The sequence below is a fragment of the Chiloscyllium punctatum genome, chromosome 45 (genome assembly GCF_047496795.1).
Source record: "Chiloscyllium punctatum isolate Juve2018m chromosome 45, sChiPun1.3, whole genome shotgun sequence".
Classification (NCBI taxonomy): domain Eukaryota; kingdom Metazoa; phylum Chordata; class Chondrichthyes; order Orectolobiformes; family Hemiscylliidae; genus Chiloscyllium; species Chiloscyllium punctatum.
In genome coordinates this window covers 50618429-50635171 of record NC_092783.1, presented here as the reverse complement: position 1 = coordinate 50635171, position 16743 = coordinate 50618429, and the positions used below count along the sequence as shown (strand labels likewise).

The window sequence follows — 16743 nt, the reverse complement described above, 5'->3', positions numbered from 1 at the left end:
GCACTGTCAGTAGCCTCCAACTGTTTCCTTGCCCTAAATAGAAACATCTTACATTAGAAATTACTAGTAACAACCCACATCCCACCAGGCAATGGTGTGCCTGATGCCTTTTGAAACCATTTTGCTAATTAAACCCCTACAACTTCTATATTTAAAACACAGATTTTATTTTTATGCCACTCTAAAATTGGACCAGCACACTAACTCATCCTAGCCCTAATGCTATAACATTACTGCATCTTTGCCCAGTCCAAATAGCCTGTTAGATACAAAATAATAACGTGGCCTTCGAGGAGTTAAAAGCCCCTCGAGCAACAGCCTCTCCTCTTTCAATGTGTGTTCATTCCACCCAACTGATACGCTCCGCTGGTATTGGCCGACTCTGCAGGAGAGGCAGCACAAGCTGGATGTATATCTCTCCTTCCTGTGCAGACAGACTGCGATCAATTGGTTTTAACCTCAAACCCTATGCCTGCATAAACTGTTCACCCACCAGTATGAGTCTGCAATGAAAATGCAGCCCAGCTGAAATAAAAGGGCTGCACACTGCACAGTAAAGGAAGAAAAAGAAGCTCCATAAACTGGACAACTTGACACATACACACACGCGCACATACACACTCATCGGAAAAAAGGGAAAAGCTTGCTGGGGAAACTAAACATTAACAAAGAAAGTGACAACAGCAAAGAAATTAAGAAGCACTTAACCTGTCAAAGAACTTGAAACAATTCTGCATTTGAGGGTAAGTCTGTCATTTCCATTTTTCTCAGAAATTGTTGTTCAAAATGTTGTTCCATTCGCATTCTCACGACTTTACAACTTAGTTTTAAAATAATTTTAATGGGGCTTGTAATTTCGTTTACAGCTCAGTTTAGTTAATTTGAAAAAGGTTTTTAAAATGCTAACAGGGTTCCTGGGTTTGTCTGATTTGGATCTGATTCCGTCGTTTATAATCAACACAATTTCACTCCTTTGATCTGGTCCTTTCGTTAAATGGTTCCAGTTGGGGATATTTCTGTAACTGTTTCATGATAACAATTACCAGAAACAGATTGTGAGCTTGGATCTGCTGTCAGCTTTTGGTTAAGTGGAAGTGTGATGCATTCAGAAAAAAAACTAACAAAAGAAAAAGTTGCTTCTAAACAGATTACATACAGATTCTAAACAGATATTGCTACCAATCTGATACAAATGCTTGGGTTAAGGTGCCTATGCTAACTTCTGAAGATACAGGAAGGTCTTAATCTAAGGTTTGGCACCAAGGCAATTGAGTCATTGAGTCCAAGGACTATTCAACAGGAACAAAGCGAGCAATTGGATACTGTGTTACTCCCCCCGTCCTCATTTTGGTATGAATCTCCTCGCCTTCGCACAAAATAAGGCTGAGAAATGAACAAATAAATTGCTTGCACCTCACTTTCAACCAATATATGCCACAACCCAAAGAGGGTTAAATTGAAATGTGAAAGGAAATTGAATTGTACTAGTAAAAAGAGGAGCATGTGTGTATGTGAGGAGTAAAAAAAAAGTTAATAACTTTTAATGTATGAAGATAAGCCCAGGATATTGCTGGTAGATTAACTGCAGAATAGTTGCATATTTCTGTACTCATCTATTGGTGGGGAGATTTTGTACAATGTAATGACAATATTCAAGAGGCTATGTGTTTTATTAATATAAAAGGCTGTTAATTCGTCATGGCGCTAATGGGTGATTATCCTGCAATACAGCCACAAAGGCTATGCTGTAGATATATTGAGCTATTACTGGAACAATTGAACCTATGAAAATTTCAGTGCAATCATGTAACATATGACAGAACTGAAATATTTTTCTTAATATCTGGGATGAGCTGAAAACTATATTTTTGACATGGATTTCAAAGAGTTTAAATAATCCGCAAAAGCACTTGTTCATATTCTTAAATATTTAACATCTGGAATGATGTTCAGTGTTTTTCCAGTATTGCATTAAACCTTTTATTATCACATTGCTACATGAGTATATGTTATATTTCTCGCATTTTGCTTTATGGATTGTTTTAAAATTTTTATATGAGGAATAGGCGAAAGTGGATGGACCTTGGAAATGGTTTGATGGGATAGTGAAGAGGGAATATTACAGTTCAAACTGAGTTCATTTCATTTAAGTAAAAGCAGTAAGTGCAAGACAAAGAGGTCTGGCAGCATCCATGGAGACAGAAACAATGTGAATCTTTTAAGTTGAATATGAATCTTCCATAGAACTTCACTTAAGTTCTGTACTTAATCTGCAAACACTTAAGTGGCCAGAACCATAAGAGTCTCGGCCTGTGGTTAACATGCACTAGCACTGAACTGGGGCCGTTTGATGCTCTCACTGGATTGCAAAGTGTACACCAAGATTTCTCAACACCACCAGAGCTCACACTCACCATAACAACAGCACAATTCCAATTTTAAATTATCTTTGGAAAATAAAACGTCACAGGTACAGAAATTTGTTTTAATTTTGATTGTTCTTACACATTTGGTTTACATATTCGACTTCACGACCTTGTGGTTACTCACAGCAGGTACCACAGTATAAAGCAGGTGTAAGCTTCTCGGCTGATAGAAGGAAGGGCATTTATTTCTTGCAGTGGGCTGTTGTCTCTCCAAACTCTGGCTAACAAAGATTATTGCAAACACTCTTCACTGTTTGTGCTTTCTATGTGACATCCTCAGAGCTTCAGAAATTTTCAATTGGGGTTTCTTATCTTTCTCATTCTGTCAGTTTTCTCTGCTCCTCCCCCGCTGGCTCCTGCTGGAGAACAGCCTCCCACCTTAGCCCCAGTTCATCCTACAGAGGTGTTGACAAGACTTGGCAGTCCAAGTTGAGTGCTCCTGACAAAAGTACTCAACACACTGCAGTGAGAGGGTGGGGGGCATCCACTGAATAATGATTGGAAACTGCAATCACAATGCATTTCCCTTCCATAACACAAAACGTGCTGAGGCCAATTCAAGCCCCCCCTGAGATCAGCCAACACAACACATACGTGAAGCTGGAACTTTCAGACACATTGCCGTAACCAGCTGAACCATCAGGGAAACCCTTTCACAAGCAATTCATTTTCTTTCTAAGTCGCACGCAACTTAACATTCTGTTTTTGTACTTCTCCTCATTTAAATATAGGTTGTGAATGCTCAAGCTTAGAGCTACGTTTTAAGACAGTTTGTGATGGCGATTCTGTATTCCCAACATGATAAAACATCATGAGCCAGTGCACAATCTCCCCTTTATGTGCCATAAGCGCCTAGCAATGCAGAATATCCTGCATATGGTTAATGTTCGCCCTAAGATGTGTGTGCATGGGTGCATAGCATCTTCCAGTGTGCCATACCATGCGATAAACAGGCTGAACACAACAGAGAAAAGTTAAGGGGTGCATTGATCGCCATGTCTGTGCATTATTACAGAGGTAATCAGGACGAAAATGGTCTTGAGATGTAGTGCAAATCAGACAATAGTGATCATAACTTGTTTTACATATTGTCTGAGCTCCACTTCCATCAGATATGAGGTTTCTCACTCAGCTGCTTTCTGTGTCTGATGGAGGGGGAATCTCCCCAAATATATCATGGTGCAAATGAAACATAACTTTTGAGGAAGAGGAAAGGCCATTCTCTAGGGCCCTAATTTGCCCAGTCCCACTGTGGTTTGATCGCCTCTCATTTCTTTCACTCCATTACTTTGCAATGGCATCACTTGTGGCAAAGTGTTCAGGAAAATCTTGGGTTCAGCCCCTCGTCTTGCTTTTTGTATGTTCTTGGGATGTGAGTGTGGCCAACAAGGCCAAATGGTAATGAGTCACCTTCTTGAAACATTGCAAATCCCTGGGGGAGGCAATGACCTCATGGTATTATCATTAGACTTATTAATCCGGAGACTCCAGTGATATGTGGGTTCAATTTCTGGCATAGCAGATGAAGGATATTGAACACAATAAAGATCTGGAATCAAATCATGAACAATTGTCAGGAAAAACCTACCTAGTTCACCAATGGGCACCTTACCTTGCCTGGACTACATGTAATTCCCCACCCCACAGCAACACTTTGGCTGCTAATAATTAGGGATGGGCAATAAATGCTTGCCTAGCTAGTAATGCCCAAATCCAATGAATACACAAAAACTCTTTGAGGTGTTAGTACACACATGATGCTGTTGGAGAGGGAATCCCAGTGACAATGATCTAGCTCCAAATGAAGAAAAAATTTCAACTGGCAGTGTTCCCATGATTCTGTGGCCTTTGTTTTTCTGGCTGGTAGTGTTTGTCACACTCATAACTTGTGCTTTGAAAATATTGGAGAGTCAAGATGTGACTTAATTGCCATAGAATACCCAGCCTCTGACCCTGCTGTTGCAGTCACAGTATTAAAGATGGCTGGTCCAGTTCAAGTTTTGGTCAATGGTTACACTCAGGGTGTCGATAGTGGAAGATTCAGTAATGGTGATACCACTTAATATCAAGGGATGATGATTCGATTCTACATTGCTGTAGACTTTAATCACCTGGATCTCCTGTGGTACAAATGTTATTTATCAGCCTTAGCCTGTGATGAGTAAGCCAGTCTCAGCAGGGGATAGGGGTGGAGAACTCAGGGTCAGGGGAAGGAGAGGTGGAATCGGTTGGCGAAATGCCGTCAATCTTCCTGGATGATAAGGAAGTGAAATAAATGACTCTGCAGCCACCCAGCAGGAGCATGAGCATATGTGGACAATGAATGAGGACACTTCCAGGTTCAGCTTTTGTTCCAACATTGGAAAGACTGCTCTATTGTCCCAATTCCTACACTGAGAACAGTATTTGTGCAGGGAAGGGAAGAGGGTGCAAAGAACAAAGGAATTTGCATTTGGAGCATCCTGAAGCACTGTCTGTGCAAGGCTGCAGAGCTATTGCTGTGGTGGAGAAAACTGTGCAATCCATTTGTAGACACACCTGCAGAAACAGCAACATGTTCATCTGTATTTGGGCTGAATGCTGCTCGGTCAAGGAATAAATCCCCTTGCTCTGCAATTTGGGATTTTCCACTTGAGAAGCCAAACACGATTTCAGTTCAACATGAGGTTTATAAAATCATGCGGGGTAGAGATAGGATTAATAGTAGTTGAATTGGGGGATTTCAAGACCAGGGGGCATATTTTTAAGGTGAGAGGCGAGAGATTTAAAAGCAACATGAGGGGCATACTTGTTAAACAGAAGGTGATTCAGATGTGGAATGAACTTCCTGAGGAAGTGGTGGATGTGGGCACAGTTACAACATTTAAAAGATAATTAGATAAGTACATGAATAAGAAAGGTTTAGAGGGATATGGGCCCGGAACAGTTAGGTGGCACTCTCTAGTTTGGGATTATGTTTGGCATGAACTGTTTGGACTAAAGGGTGGGTTTCCATACCTTATGACTCTGTGACTCTGTGATTCTATGTGGAAGTTGGCACCTCAGACATTGCTGCATTCTCTCAGCATTGCACCAGACTATCAGAATGATTGTGATTTATCTTGAGTGGAAGATGAACACAGTTTTCCAAGTGAAAAGCAAGTATGCTACCTCCTGAACCGTGGCTGATGCGGCACTGGCGTCGCAGTAATGTGGTATTTGAGCCTTTTCCAAGGACCAGGGTTTTATCAGTACTATTGCCCCTATCCTCCTCACCGTCTCAGTAATTGATCTTTAGTATTATACAATCCAGCCTCCAGAAACTTGCCTACGTTCAGTTGAAAATATTTTGATTCATGGGAGGGGCCAGGGAACGGAAATGTCTCCCTGAGCAGCAGTATCCTGTTTTATATTGCCCGCATGTGTCAGCTAGGCCAGCATGGGATCAACATGCCAGAATGGAAATTTATTCCACTACAGGTCTGTCATTGCCTGACACACATGAACTATCGCCTTTGTGAATGTTTCACAGTTTGTAATTGTTGGCTAGGAGTTCCGAAGGAGATTTAGAAAGTAATGGATAAAATTAGTCACACATTTCCAAAATGAAAGCCAAAGGTAATATTATGCTTCCTGTCACCTCTCTGGCTGCTTTCATGTGGTCTGTACTTTTATTACTCTGTGTCGGGCTGAATCCAAGCCAAGACCCATCTGGGGTTCTTTTTATTGCTGGAATATACTTTAAGTAGCAATACAGGGCATCAAAAATCAAATGAGCTTCATCATGACCTGTTCCTATTTGATTCATTTCAAAATCGACATGAAAGAATCTTGGATACAGAAGAACTCAAACTCTGTGAGAGGACTATTAATATTTCAAAGATTGGGACAGATTTGCATTCTGACTGCTGTGATTCTACTAATCTAAGTCTCAGACCCTATTGAAACACCTTCGGCCATCTTAAACCCTGATCATAATAACACTGTCTCCCCACTCTCCCCTTGGGCAGTATAGGTTCTTTAATAAGATGCCTTTTAAAGTCTATTTAAGGCTGTATTCCCAAATCATTAGTACATGAGTCTGTCCATATGGTAAAGTGTGCTATGGATATCACTGTTAGTAGTAGTGCCTGTATTCAGGGTAAGTTCCAACCTTGAATTGTATAAAAAGCTGTATTTGTTTAGCTGAATGACAGTGTTTCTGCCTTAAAGTGTAGATGCATTCTGCATTTTCACTGTGTTCAAGTCAAAATTTTACACGCTATCTGTGTACTTTCTATTCTAAAACCTTCTCGAGATCTCAAATCTGTGCAGCTCTTTGCTTCCTCTGTAACGTATCAGCTCTTGAAATCCAATCTTGATATCATTTAATTGCTAGTCCCCCTTTTTGGAAGTAAAACTTGTCCTGGAAATTTCAATAATACTGACACTTGACATGTCAAAGTGAATCATTGCACATAAAGTGAACATTGGGGTATAAAATGTTAAGGTGTGATTAGATCAGCAATTGACTCAAAATCAAAATTGCCCCTAACGAATGACCTTTAGAGTCCTGTGATTGTACTTATGAAGGCAAAGGAAGCAACCACTCTGTGGGGATCATACCGTGTGATAAATAAGCAGGCCATCTGTTTTTAGCGAGAGTGAGACATTGGCATAGACAATTAGAAAATTAACATTTTGCTTTTCTTCCAGTGGCGATACAATATCGTTTCAAGTCAATTTAAAATCTCAACTAAAAGGCAGCATCTCAAGCAACATGACATACTTTGAGTAGCGAAGTGTCAACCAAAAATCATCGTGCATTTAAAATCAGCTACAGGTTACAAGCATTCCAGCTGTTAGCTAGGAAGAGGGCAGACCCCATTCAAGCCCAGCTGACACAACTGCTTTGTACTGGCGCAGAGAAAGTGAGGACGGCTGATGCTGGAGATTAGAGTCGAGGGTGTGGTGCTGGAAAAGCGGAGCAGGAGAATCAACGTTTCAGGCATAAGCCCTTCATCAGTAATTCATAGTGCTGGCACGGATCAGGTTGGAAGGGTTGTTATTCTGAACTTTTTATTTCTTTATTTTTCGGATTTACTCCTACGAACTGTAACACCGAACATTTTATTTCCTTATTTTTCTAATTTTATTTCCCTAAGAACTTGTGCTGAAGAATCTATGCCTTGGTACCTAAGATGGTGCTATCAGTGGCGCCTTGTCAATTTTTCACTGTAGTACATGTGACGATAAAGTTAATTCAATTCAATTCAAAACCCTTAGAAATGAGAAATAACTTACAAACTGGAGAACAACCAAGTGGATGAAAACTCAGAGCAGGCTCCAAACGTTTCTACACATCAACCACTCAGGTACAGTACTTGCTGCTTGATCAGAACAAACTAAAGTTCAATTACACTCACATGGAAAAAGTGTTTCACATTCAGTTTCAAGCTAGGTAGTGGAACCTTGATTCTAGAACTTGGGTCTGCAAAATACTGTGAATGGCCATGCTTTATATGTGACAGGATGCAACTGCCTCATGGATGGAGTACAGTGGCTTGGCTGTCTCACCTCAGAAGGTTTGCACAGGGAAGAATGCTGAGAGCAACGCAAGATCACCTGGTAGACATACCATTACCAAGGCTGGTGGCGGGCAAGTTTAGCCTCCTTCAGAAAAGTGACACTTTTTAAAAATGGGAAAAAAACTTAGAGAAAGAGTGCAAACATGCAAACATGTGCAAGGTGTCTTTTCCCTCAGTTAATTGCAGGGGTGGGATCCAGTACATTTGAAAAGGGGGTCATTCAACCATAAAAGTTTGGGAACAACTATAATAGAGCCTGAAGGTTTCCTCTCTAATTGTGTCTGTACAGGCAACATGGAAATGTATTGGGTGGAGGTGGGGGTTGAGTCAGAGAGAGCCCTCTGCTGTTTTCTTTCAATGGAGTATGGGAATAAAACTGTGATCATACACATCCTGGTCTGACTGCATACCTCAAATGGAGCCCAGTACACCCAGTACGTCCAATTTCAGGTTTTACTGTTTTCTTCACTGTTTTTTCCCTCTGTTTACATTGATTCACTTACATGCACAAACCTCATTATTCAAAATCTAGAACGGGGGTTCGCTTTTATACGAACGTCCAATTTACCAACACCTATACTTAGGAACGCAAGCTCATACAGGGATGTAAGTTTAAAGACTTGACACATGAACATTTCCTATCTTTACAAAAAGCACCTTTATATTATCTTAGCATTATGTTCTCACTTGTGTATAAATTGACCTGCAAACCAAACGCAGCCTGGGGACTGCCTGTAGCAGTTTTATCTTAAGTACTAATTTTTGGTACCTCTTAGCAGTGCCAAATGGTGAAATGCAAACCAGTTTGACTAAAACCCAATATGTTGTCACAAAACAGGCATTAAATATATTCATAGAATCCCTACAGTGTGGAAACAGGCCATTTGGTCCAACAAGTCCACACCAACCTTCCACAGAGTAACCCACCCAGACCCATTCCCCTGACTAATGCACCTACACATCCCTGACACTTTAGCATGGCCAATTCACCTAACCTGTGGAAGGAAACCAGAGCACCCAGCAGGGACCCACACAGACACAGGGAGAATATGCAAACTCCACACAGTCACCCAACGCTAGGTCCCTGGTGCTGTGAAGCAGCAGTGCTAACCACTGAGTCACCAGGTCACCCTATTGTTATGCTCTTTCCTTGAACAAGGTTTTGCAAGTTATTACAGTTCCAGACAGATATTCCAATTCATTAACTTCCTGGGTGCAGGAAGATGAACTGTGTCCTCTTCTTTATACCCCCTTGTCCTTGGTTGGTCACAACAGGGTTAAGTTGAAAAGAATCCCTTACCTTGTGTTCATCCTTCTCCTGGACCAAATGAATTATGTTTTAACAAGAGTGAATTTCACCAGGCTCTCTTGAGTTAAAAACAAGAGGGATTTATGAGTTGTTAAACATGAAAAGAATTACTGACACAACATACATACACTCAGATTAGGAATAACAAGTGAGTCCAAAAAAGGATAAAAGTTAACAGATATCTAGATCACTCACTCAGTCATCCACAAGGAGTAGACAGTGGAATGTTGACAGCAGCATAGTGGATTTTGGAATACTTGGCTTTTTAAAATTCATTCACAGGATGAGGGCATTGCTGGCTAGGCCAGAATTTATTGCCCATCCCTGATTGCCAGGTTAATTGAAATCCGTTTACCCTGTTTCACAGTGCTTTTGCAGGCAGCCAAGGCAAATTGACCTCCTTTTGGTGTTGTCCAGATTTCTGCGAGCGACCGTGGGCTTCATTTTCTCAATCAGCTTCCAAGACATTGAAAAGAGTAGAAAACAAATTGCTGAATTATTTTTGCATTTGTGGCATTGCACCCAAGATTGAAATGAATGGGAAATAGATTGGGCTATGGGGTGGGGGGATAGAATTGAATTCAGTGAGCCGGAAAATTGAAATTGACATTCATCAGCATGTCAGTCTCATGATTTTGTTTTGAGTCACCATGCAAGCAAATGAACTGGCTCAATGCATTAATCAGCAGGATATCCGGGTCACTGGCCCTTGAGAAGTAAGTCATTGCTGCTGGAGCATGGAGTACTATTGACTGGGGGTGGCTGCACGTCAGAAAGTAAATGTAACTCAATGGTAATTTATGAGAAAACTGTTATCTGTTTTCAGTCTCTTGCCGTTGATGTTCCAAATGACTCAATCTGAGATCTAACCCCTTTTCGAAACTTGACCATTCTGGCCAGAGAAGACAATCATTAAAAACCAAGTGTCTGTGTTTGAAACCCTGCTCTATACTGTAGCGTGGTACACTGTTGTTGAATCAAAATCCATGAACTCCGTCCCTCATTGCTCTGTGATTGCAGCTATGGCTGTTCAAGGCAGATCAACTCTACTTGCTCAAGGGAAATTACGAGCAGGCCATGAATACTGGCTTTGCCGCAGATACGACCAGAGTCAAATTTAAAAAACTTAACATAGAGATTGCAATCAAGCAGCACTCCATAGCAGGTTTGGACCAATCAAATTAAACATATCTACTTTTTAATTGCGTCACAATCCTGGGAATTTTAATTTCCTTCGATTCCTTTTGCCTTCCACAGGTAATCACAGGAGTGGTGGCCACTGTAAACTGCTCCATCAGACATTAGTTTTCCCTCACTCATGTCCATCCAAAAGATACCCAGTGCAGCAGTGTAGTGGGCATTCAGAATGGCATGCAAGTGGTGTCCAAATTCTTCAGCAGTCTACGAATGACTTTTCTGTAAGGTATAGGATCTGAAGTAGGCCATTCAGCCCATCGAGTCTGCTCCACCATTCAATGAGATCCTGGCTAATCTGACAATCCTCACTTCCACTTTCCTGCCTTTCCTCCATAATGCTTGATTCCCTTACTGATTAAAAATCTGTCTCTCTCAGCCTGAATATACTGAACAACACAGCGGCTAAAGCTCTCCGAAGTAAAGAATTCCACAGATTCACAAACCTACATGAGAAGAAATTCCTCCTCACCTCTGCCTTAAATAGGAACCAGGAGCAGGTATAGGCCATACAGCCTCTCGAGCTTGTTCTACCGTACAGGACAATCAAGGCTGAAGGTCAGCCCCTTATTCTGAGATTATGTCCTCTGCCCAAGCCTCTTCCACAAGGGAAAACAACTTTGCCACATCCACCCTTCAATGAGGTTGCTTCTCGTTTGATACCTCATATGGAATCCACCACACTCCCAGATGATGCATTCCAAATCCTATGTCATTGTACACATTCCCACTGGTATCTGTTGGTTTGACTTGAGTACAAGCCCAACCATATCATCATCTCCCCATAAGACTGTCCCTTCAAACCCGGGATCAATTTAATGAATCTTCTAGAAGAAAGTGAGGACTGCAGATGCTGGAGGTCAGAGTCCGAGAAGCAGGAGAATTGATGTTTTGGGAATAAGCCCGCTTATGCCTGAAACATCAATTTTCCTGCTCCATGAATGCTGCCTGACTGACTGTGCTTTTCCAGCACCAAACTCTCGATGTTAATGAACTTTCTCTTTCATTCATTAGCTCTTTCTGGCTCCAGAGGAAAGCCAACTAAACCCTTGGCCCCCGTTGAAGTTTGCATTTGACTATTTTTCTTTCGAAATATGATTACTACTGCATTCCATAGAGTACTAGCTGAGATTATTCAGTACCTCCTCCAAGGTACTAATCTCTGGTATTAATAAATGCGCGGTTTAACTGAGCCACAGCAGGGAACCAGAAAATGCAAGATGAAGTGTCTGGAATTGCTGACTCAACTATAGTGGACAGGGTATGGTGAGTGAAGGGAGGAACATTGCAATTGGTTCTCATGTTCCTGGGCTAGGAAGGAGCAAACTAGCTTGCTTCGTAACCCCTTTTGGAAAAATTGCTTGTTTTGAGAAGTCAGGTGGGGACAAGACGTAGTTGGGAATGCCCTATGGTTAATTTACCTCTTGATTTCACTCACCAAACCGGCAGATTAAGAAGGACAAGGGACTTCCTATTAAGCATTGACTGTTAATTCTATGGAGTAGCCCTCTTCAAGAAATAATGAGAAAGGAGACTGACATATTTTTGGGAAATAACCTCATCTGAGAAGCTATGCCCTACTGAAAATGATCAGATTTTTGCCAGTGATCTAATTATCTGCAAATGATTACAGTTGTAGATTATTAAATGATTAAGGTCCATTAATCATGATATTAATCTTCTTCGACTTAAAATCTCTTGCCAATATGATGTTCCCTCATGAACAAAATGGAAGCTGTCATGGTAAAGTCAAGAAGTAGCTGGCTACAAAGCCCCGACCAGAGCCACCCGGTAAAACCATTGGAGTGTAGGAGAATGAAAGCCACACAGAGAGATATGAAAACTCTATCCTTCAGCAAACACACAGGGCACGGTAAACCAGACATTTTTCAGCTGACTAAAGTTGATAGTTGAAGCTGCCCGTTTTTATGGGTGACCTCCCAAAGAGCAGGACAGTTTCAAGAATTGGGGCTTTAGCTCTGGCAGGAGGCCAGTACTCATGAGGAAGTAGCAGCTGTTAAAAGGCCACTGTAGCTTACAGAGCAAGAAGATCAAAAGTAGTGCATGTGTGAGAGAGTGAGAGAGAGAGAAAGGAAGAAGGGGATGAAAATGGTATAACAAGGAGCAGCATTATTAGTGGCTATCATGATTGAGGTTTAGGTAGAGATAACAGAGGTGAGGGAAGTAGCTTTGCCATCGAAGGCAGGAGGTACCAGGTTTGGGTAATGCAGGTAGAATAGAGAGAGGTGGCCGATACTACCATTACAAATGCCCCATGGACACCAGCAATGTGATAGAAACATTATTATATAATAAAGTGGTATGCAGAGTAGATCCTGATCTAGTGTTGATATAGTGCCCCAAACTATCTATATCAGTATGGTGAAAATGAAATGATGAATGACAGTTTAAACAAAAAAAAGTCCTACCCTAAAATTCCAAGCTGCCATCCCTCTCCCATCTTTCTCGAGTTCCATATCCCACTTTCTGGGTGTTGAAAAATTGAAGAGGTTGCACACTTTCCACCTCAAAGCAAGGCCATAACGGGATGACTGCAGTCTCATGGGTTAAAGCAAGTTTAACTATATGTTTCTATAAGTTCTATATGTTTATTTTTCCTGCAAAGAAAAACTTATGCTCACAACCAATTGGGCAGCACGGTGGCACAGTGATTAGCACTGCTGCCTCACAGCGCCAGAGACCCGGGTTCAATTCCTGCCTCAGGCATCTGTCTGCGTGGAGCTTACACATTCTCTCTGTGTCTGTGTGGGTTTCCTCCCACAGTCCAAGAATGTGCGGGTTAGGTGAATTGGCCATGCTAAATTGCCCGTAGTGTTAGGTGAAGGGGTAAATGTAGGGGAATGGGTATGGGTGGGTTGCTCTTCGGAGGGTTGGTGTGGACTTGTTGGGCTGAAGGGCCTGTTTCCTCAATGTAAGTAATCTAATCTAATCTAAAATCTGAACAACCAGTGAAAAGAAATTGCCGTATGCAGAGGGGAATAACAGACCATCAGACTCTTAGGTGGGCATGGAGACAATGCTAGAGAGCTCCTAGATGGTCACACACATACTGGGGGGGGGGGAGGGGGGGGGTCAGAGAATTGCGAGGAGAGCTAATGTCTTCAGGTTACTAAAGGGATGGACTATCACAGTACAATATTGTCTCCAAACATACGGAATTTTGGAAGTCTTCTGTATCACAGTTAAGTCAGCCCTTTCCTAAAATAAATGTCATTTGTATCCATCACAGGTTAAAGAAGTAACATGACCTTCCATCACTCATTTCTATATCAGACCCCCATGTTATTTTATCATGCTCTAACCCAGGGTTAAATACAAAGCACTGCTAAGCAAGATTAGATGATCACGCAACAATCATCTCTGCCCGTGTTCAGCAAAAGTTCTTGTTCTAGGCTGACAATCCCAGGGATACAGTATACACAGGCCCAGTTTCCAAAGGACTGCAATTCACTTTCCAATATCATGTGTGTAGACAGTGGGGACCGTCTCCTCTCATGAGCTCACTTCTGGTGTCAAAGATTAGTTGGAGGATTTCCCAACCAGTATCACAACGCTGTGTGGGAGGTATGTTAGAGCAAGAGAACATCTGGTCGAAACAGCTGTCCAGCAGATTTCTACCTCAACCTCAAAGAAGGTTGTATTATTGCTTCAAAACTGAAACGTTCAAGCACAGGATTTTCATGAGTTAATCCCCTCGCTCTCACACAGGCCATTAGCCCAACTGAGCCAGTGGAGATGCCAGAGGGGTTGAAGATGTCCTTATATCAATTCAGTGTCTTCATTGCTAGGGAGGAACTTTCCTTTCTGGACTTGATAAACATTGACTGGTCCCTGGTATATGAACCATCTCTGCTCCCCTTTGTTATGTGAGGCGATTGAACTTCTCCATCCTGCTGTATTCTAATGCCTGTCCACACTCTCTGTCTAGTTGCACACTCTTTGTGATATGTTGCCCTACTGCCTGTGCCCTTCACAACTGGCCAGTGCTTATTCCCTAACTGTACCATCCTTATTTCTCTGCTGTACACCTTCCAGATCTCTCCACCATGAAAGGTGTCTTTACAGCTGCTTCTTCCTTGTTCATTCTCATGCAGCTTGGCCAGGCTTCCCTTTCTCAGGCTAGAGGAAAAGAGGAGGATCTCGGACTTTATGGTGGATTCCATAACTTGATGTCATTCCAAAATGTCTTACAGCCCGGGTATCATCATTGTTGGAATGTAGCTCTATCAAAACCAAAGATGAACTGACACCCTCATCTTCAATACGTGAGTAAACGCACTTTTTTTGTTGTTGTACCAGACAGAGATCTGAGAAAAAGAACTAATGGCATTTCTTGGAAAACTGAGTCATTGAGTTCAAAAAAGAAACCTGCAAATGTTCAAAATCTGAAGGAAATGCTGGGGGAAATACAACAGAAGAGTTTGATAGAGAAAACTCAGTGAACATTAACCTTTTACCTGAACTCAGCCAGTTCTCTCCCACTGAAGAGATGCAGAATCTTTCTCACAGTTCTGATTCCATTTAAATTATTTTCAGACTTTACGTTCGCAATCGCCTCTGAAGCTTTCAAAAGAGAAAGTGGTCCAGTGTAGCAGAAATGGACTAATGTGGCTAAAGAGAGGAGGATAGTTTTTGATGAAGGTGGAGGTGAGGGCGCTTGTCAGAATCATCTCAATTTTAAAATTCTCATGCTTGTTTTCAAAGCTCACTGCAGCTTCACCACTCCCTGTGTCTGAAATCTTCTTCTGGTATATATTATAAAAGTCACGCTGCTGTCAGAAAAAAGGTATGTTTTCTGTTGGCCAATTTCTGCCAGCACAGTATCTATTGCAGCTGTATTGACCGGGACCATGTGAAATGACTTGGGTGGATTCACTGCCACCAATCATTCTTCTTGGTGTTAATGACCAAATTTATCAATCTATTGCCCTGAATTCCGATCCAAAAAGAGCAAATGAAGAAAAAGCAAATTTTTTAAAAAATACAAATCTCTGTGTCAACATCTGATCAGTTCTCCAAGCCAAAGCTTCCAGTAATTGAATGGATTAATTGTAGGCCACTTATCAATAACCTTTGCTCATGATGGCGTTCATGATGGTGCTCCAGGTTTTGATTAGGAATTTCACAATTGCATAATGAGAATGTCTTAATTTTCAATCTATGGTTCTGAGGAGTTTGGCATTTGTATGAAATGTTTGATCCTTTATAGTGTACTAATCCTCTGTAGTGAATCCATTTTTGACCTGGTAGTGGCTGTTGCTTTTGGCAGCTCTACAGGAGCTCTTGTGGCCCAGTTCTAGTGCCTCTGCCTCTGAGTCATGAGATTTGGGTTCAAATCTTACTCCAGGATTTGATGCCAAGTACTAGATGGTCTTGTTCATAATGTGGAAATTTGTATATCCTTCCAACATGTGATTGGAGTCTATGATCATGACTCCAAGCTGCAACACATATGTTGCCATAGCTACTTAGGGTTTAGATGACTGGAACAGCATGGGATCTGATCCCTTTTCTGACTGAAGAAAATTCAAGACCCGCCTCCTTGCCCTACCCATGGTGAGGTTATGGGTCAGACCTGTCAGACGGAGAACTGAAGAATCGTTTGTTCCATTATTCAAATTCTTAAGATCAGTGCACATATTATACTGTTAAATATTAGCTTCAATTCCAGGCCTACAGGTTTTTAGAAGCTTTTTACCCTTCAAACAAAAATCATCACTGAGGTAGACAACTTGACCCACTTTAGCTCATCCACCTAAATAACCTTATCCCTCATTATCCAACAATGTGTAACTGTACTTCAAACGGGTCTTTGCTAGTGCACGCGTTCCCCGGAAGATCATGTTCTTTTGAGAGAAGAAATTCAGCATTTTGTGGGTGGCATGGTTGCTCAATGGGTAGCAGTGCCAGGGATATGGGTTCGATTTCACCCTCAAGCGACTGTCTGTGTGGAGTTTATACATTCTCCCTGTGTTTGAGCTTCTGCCAGGTGCTCTGGTTTCCACCCACATTCCAAAGCTGTGCACATTAGGTGGATTGGCCATGCTAAATTGCCCATAGTGTCCAGGGATGAGCAGGCTAGGTGGATTAGCCATTGGGTAAAAACAGTGACTGCAGATGCTGGAAACCAGAGTCTAGATTAGAGTGGTGCTGGAAAAGCACAGCAGTTCAGGCAGCATCCGAGGAGCAGGAAAATCGACGTTTCAGGCAAAAGCCCTTCATTAGCCATTGGAAATGCAGGGTTACA

At 41.7% G+C, this 16743-nt stretch overlaps 1 protein-coding gene across 5 annotated transcripts in view; it reads left to right on the top strand.

Annotated features, from left to right (window-relative positions):
- Positions 1-388: 388 nt before the first annotated feature.
- The window catches only part of LOC140467397 (prickle-like protein 1), a 144002-nt gene continuing 127647 nt past the window's right edge, over positions 389-16743 (top strand). Inside the window, exons 1-3 of one of the 5 annotated variants that reach the window (XM_072563727.1) lie at positions 389-743; positions 7671-7759; positions 14690-14761. The gene's annotated coding sequence lies outside the window, so the exon portion shown is untranslated. Of the gene's footprint in view, positions 744-7670; positions 7760-14590; positions 14762-16743 lie in introns of all 5 variants that reach the window. The other 4 variants (XM_072563726.1, XM_072563728.1, XM_072563725.1 and 1 more) reach the window with 4 other exon arrangements.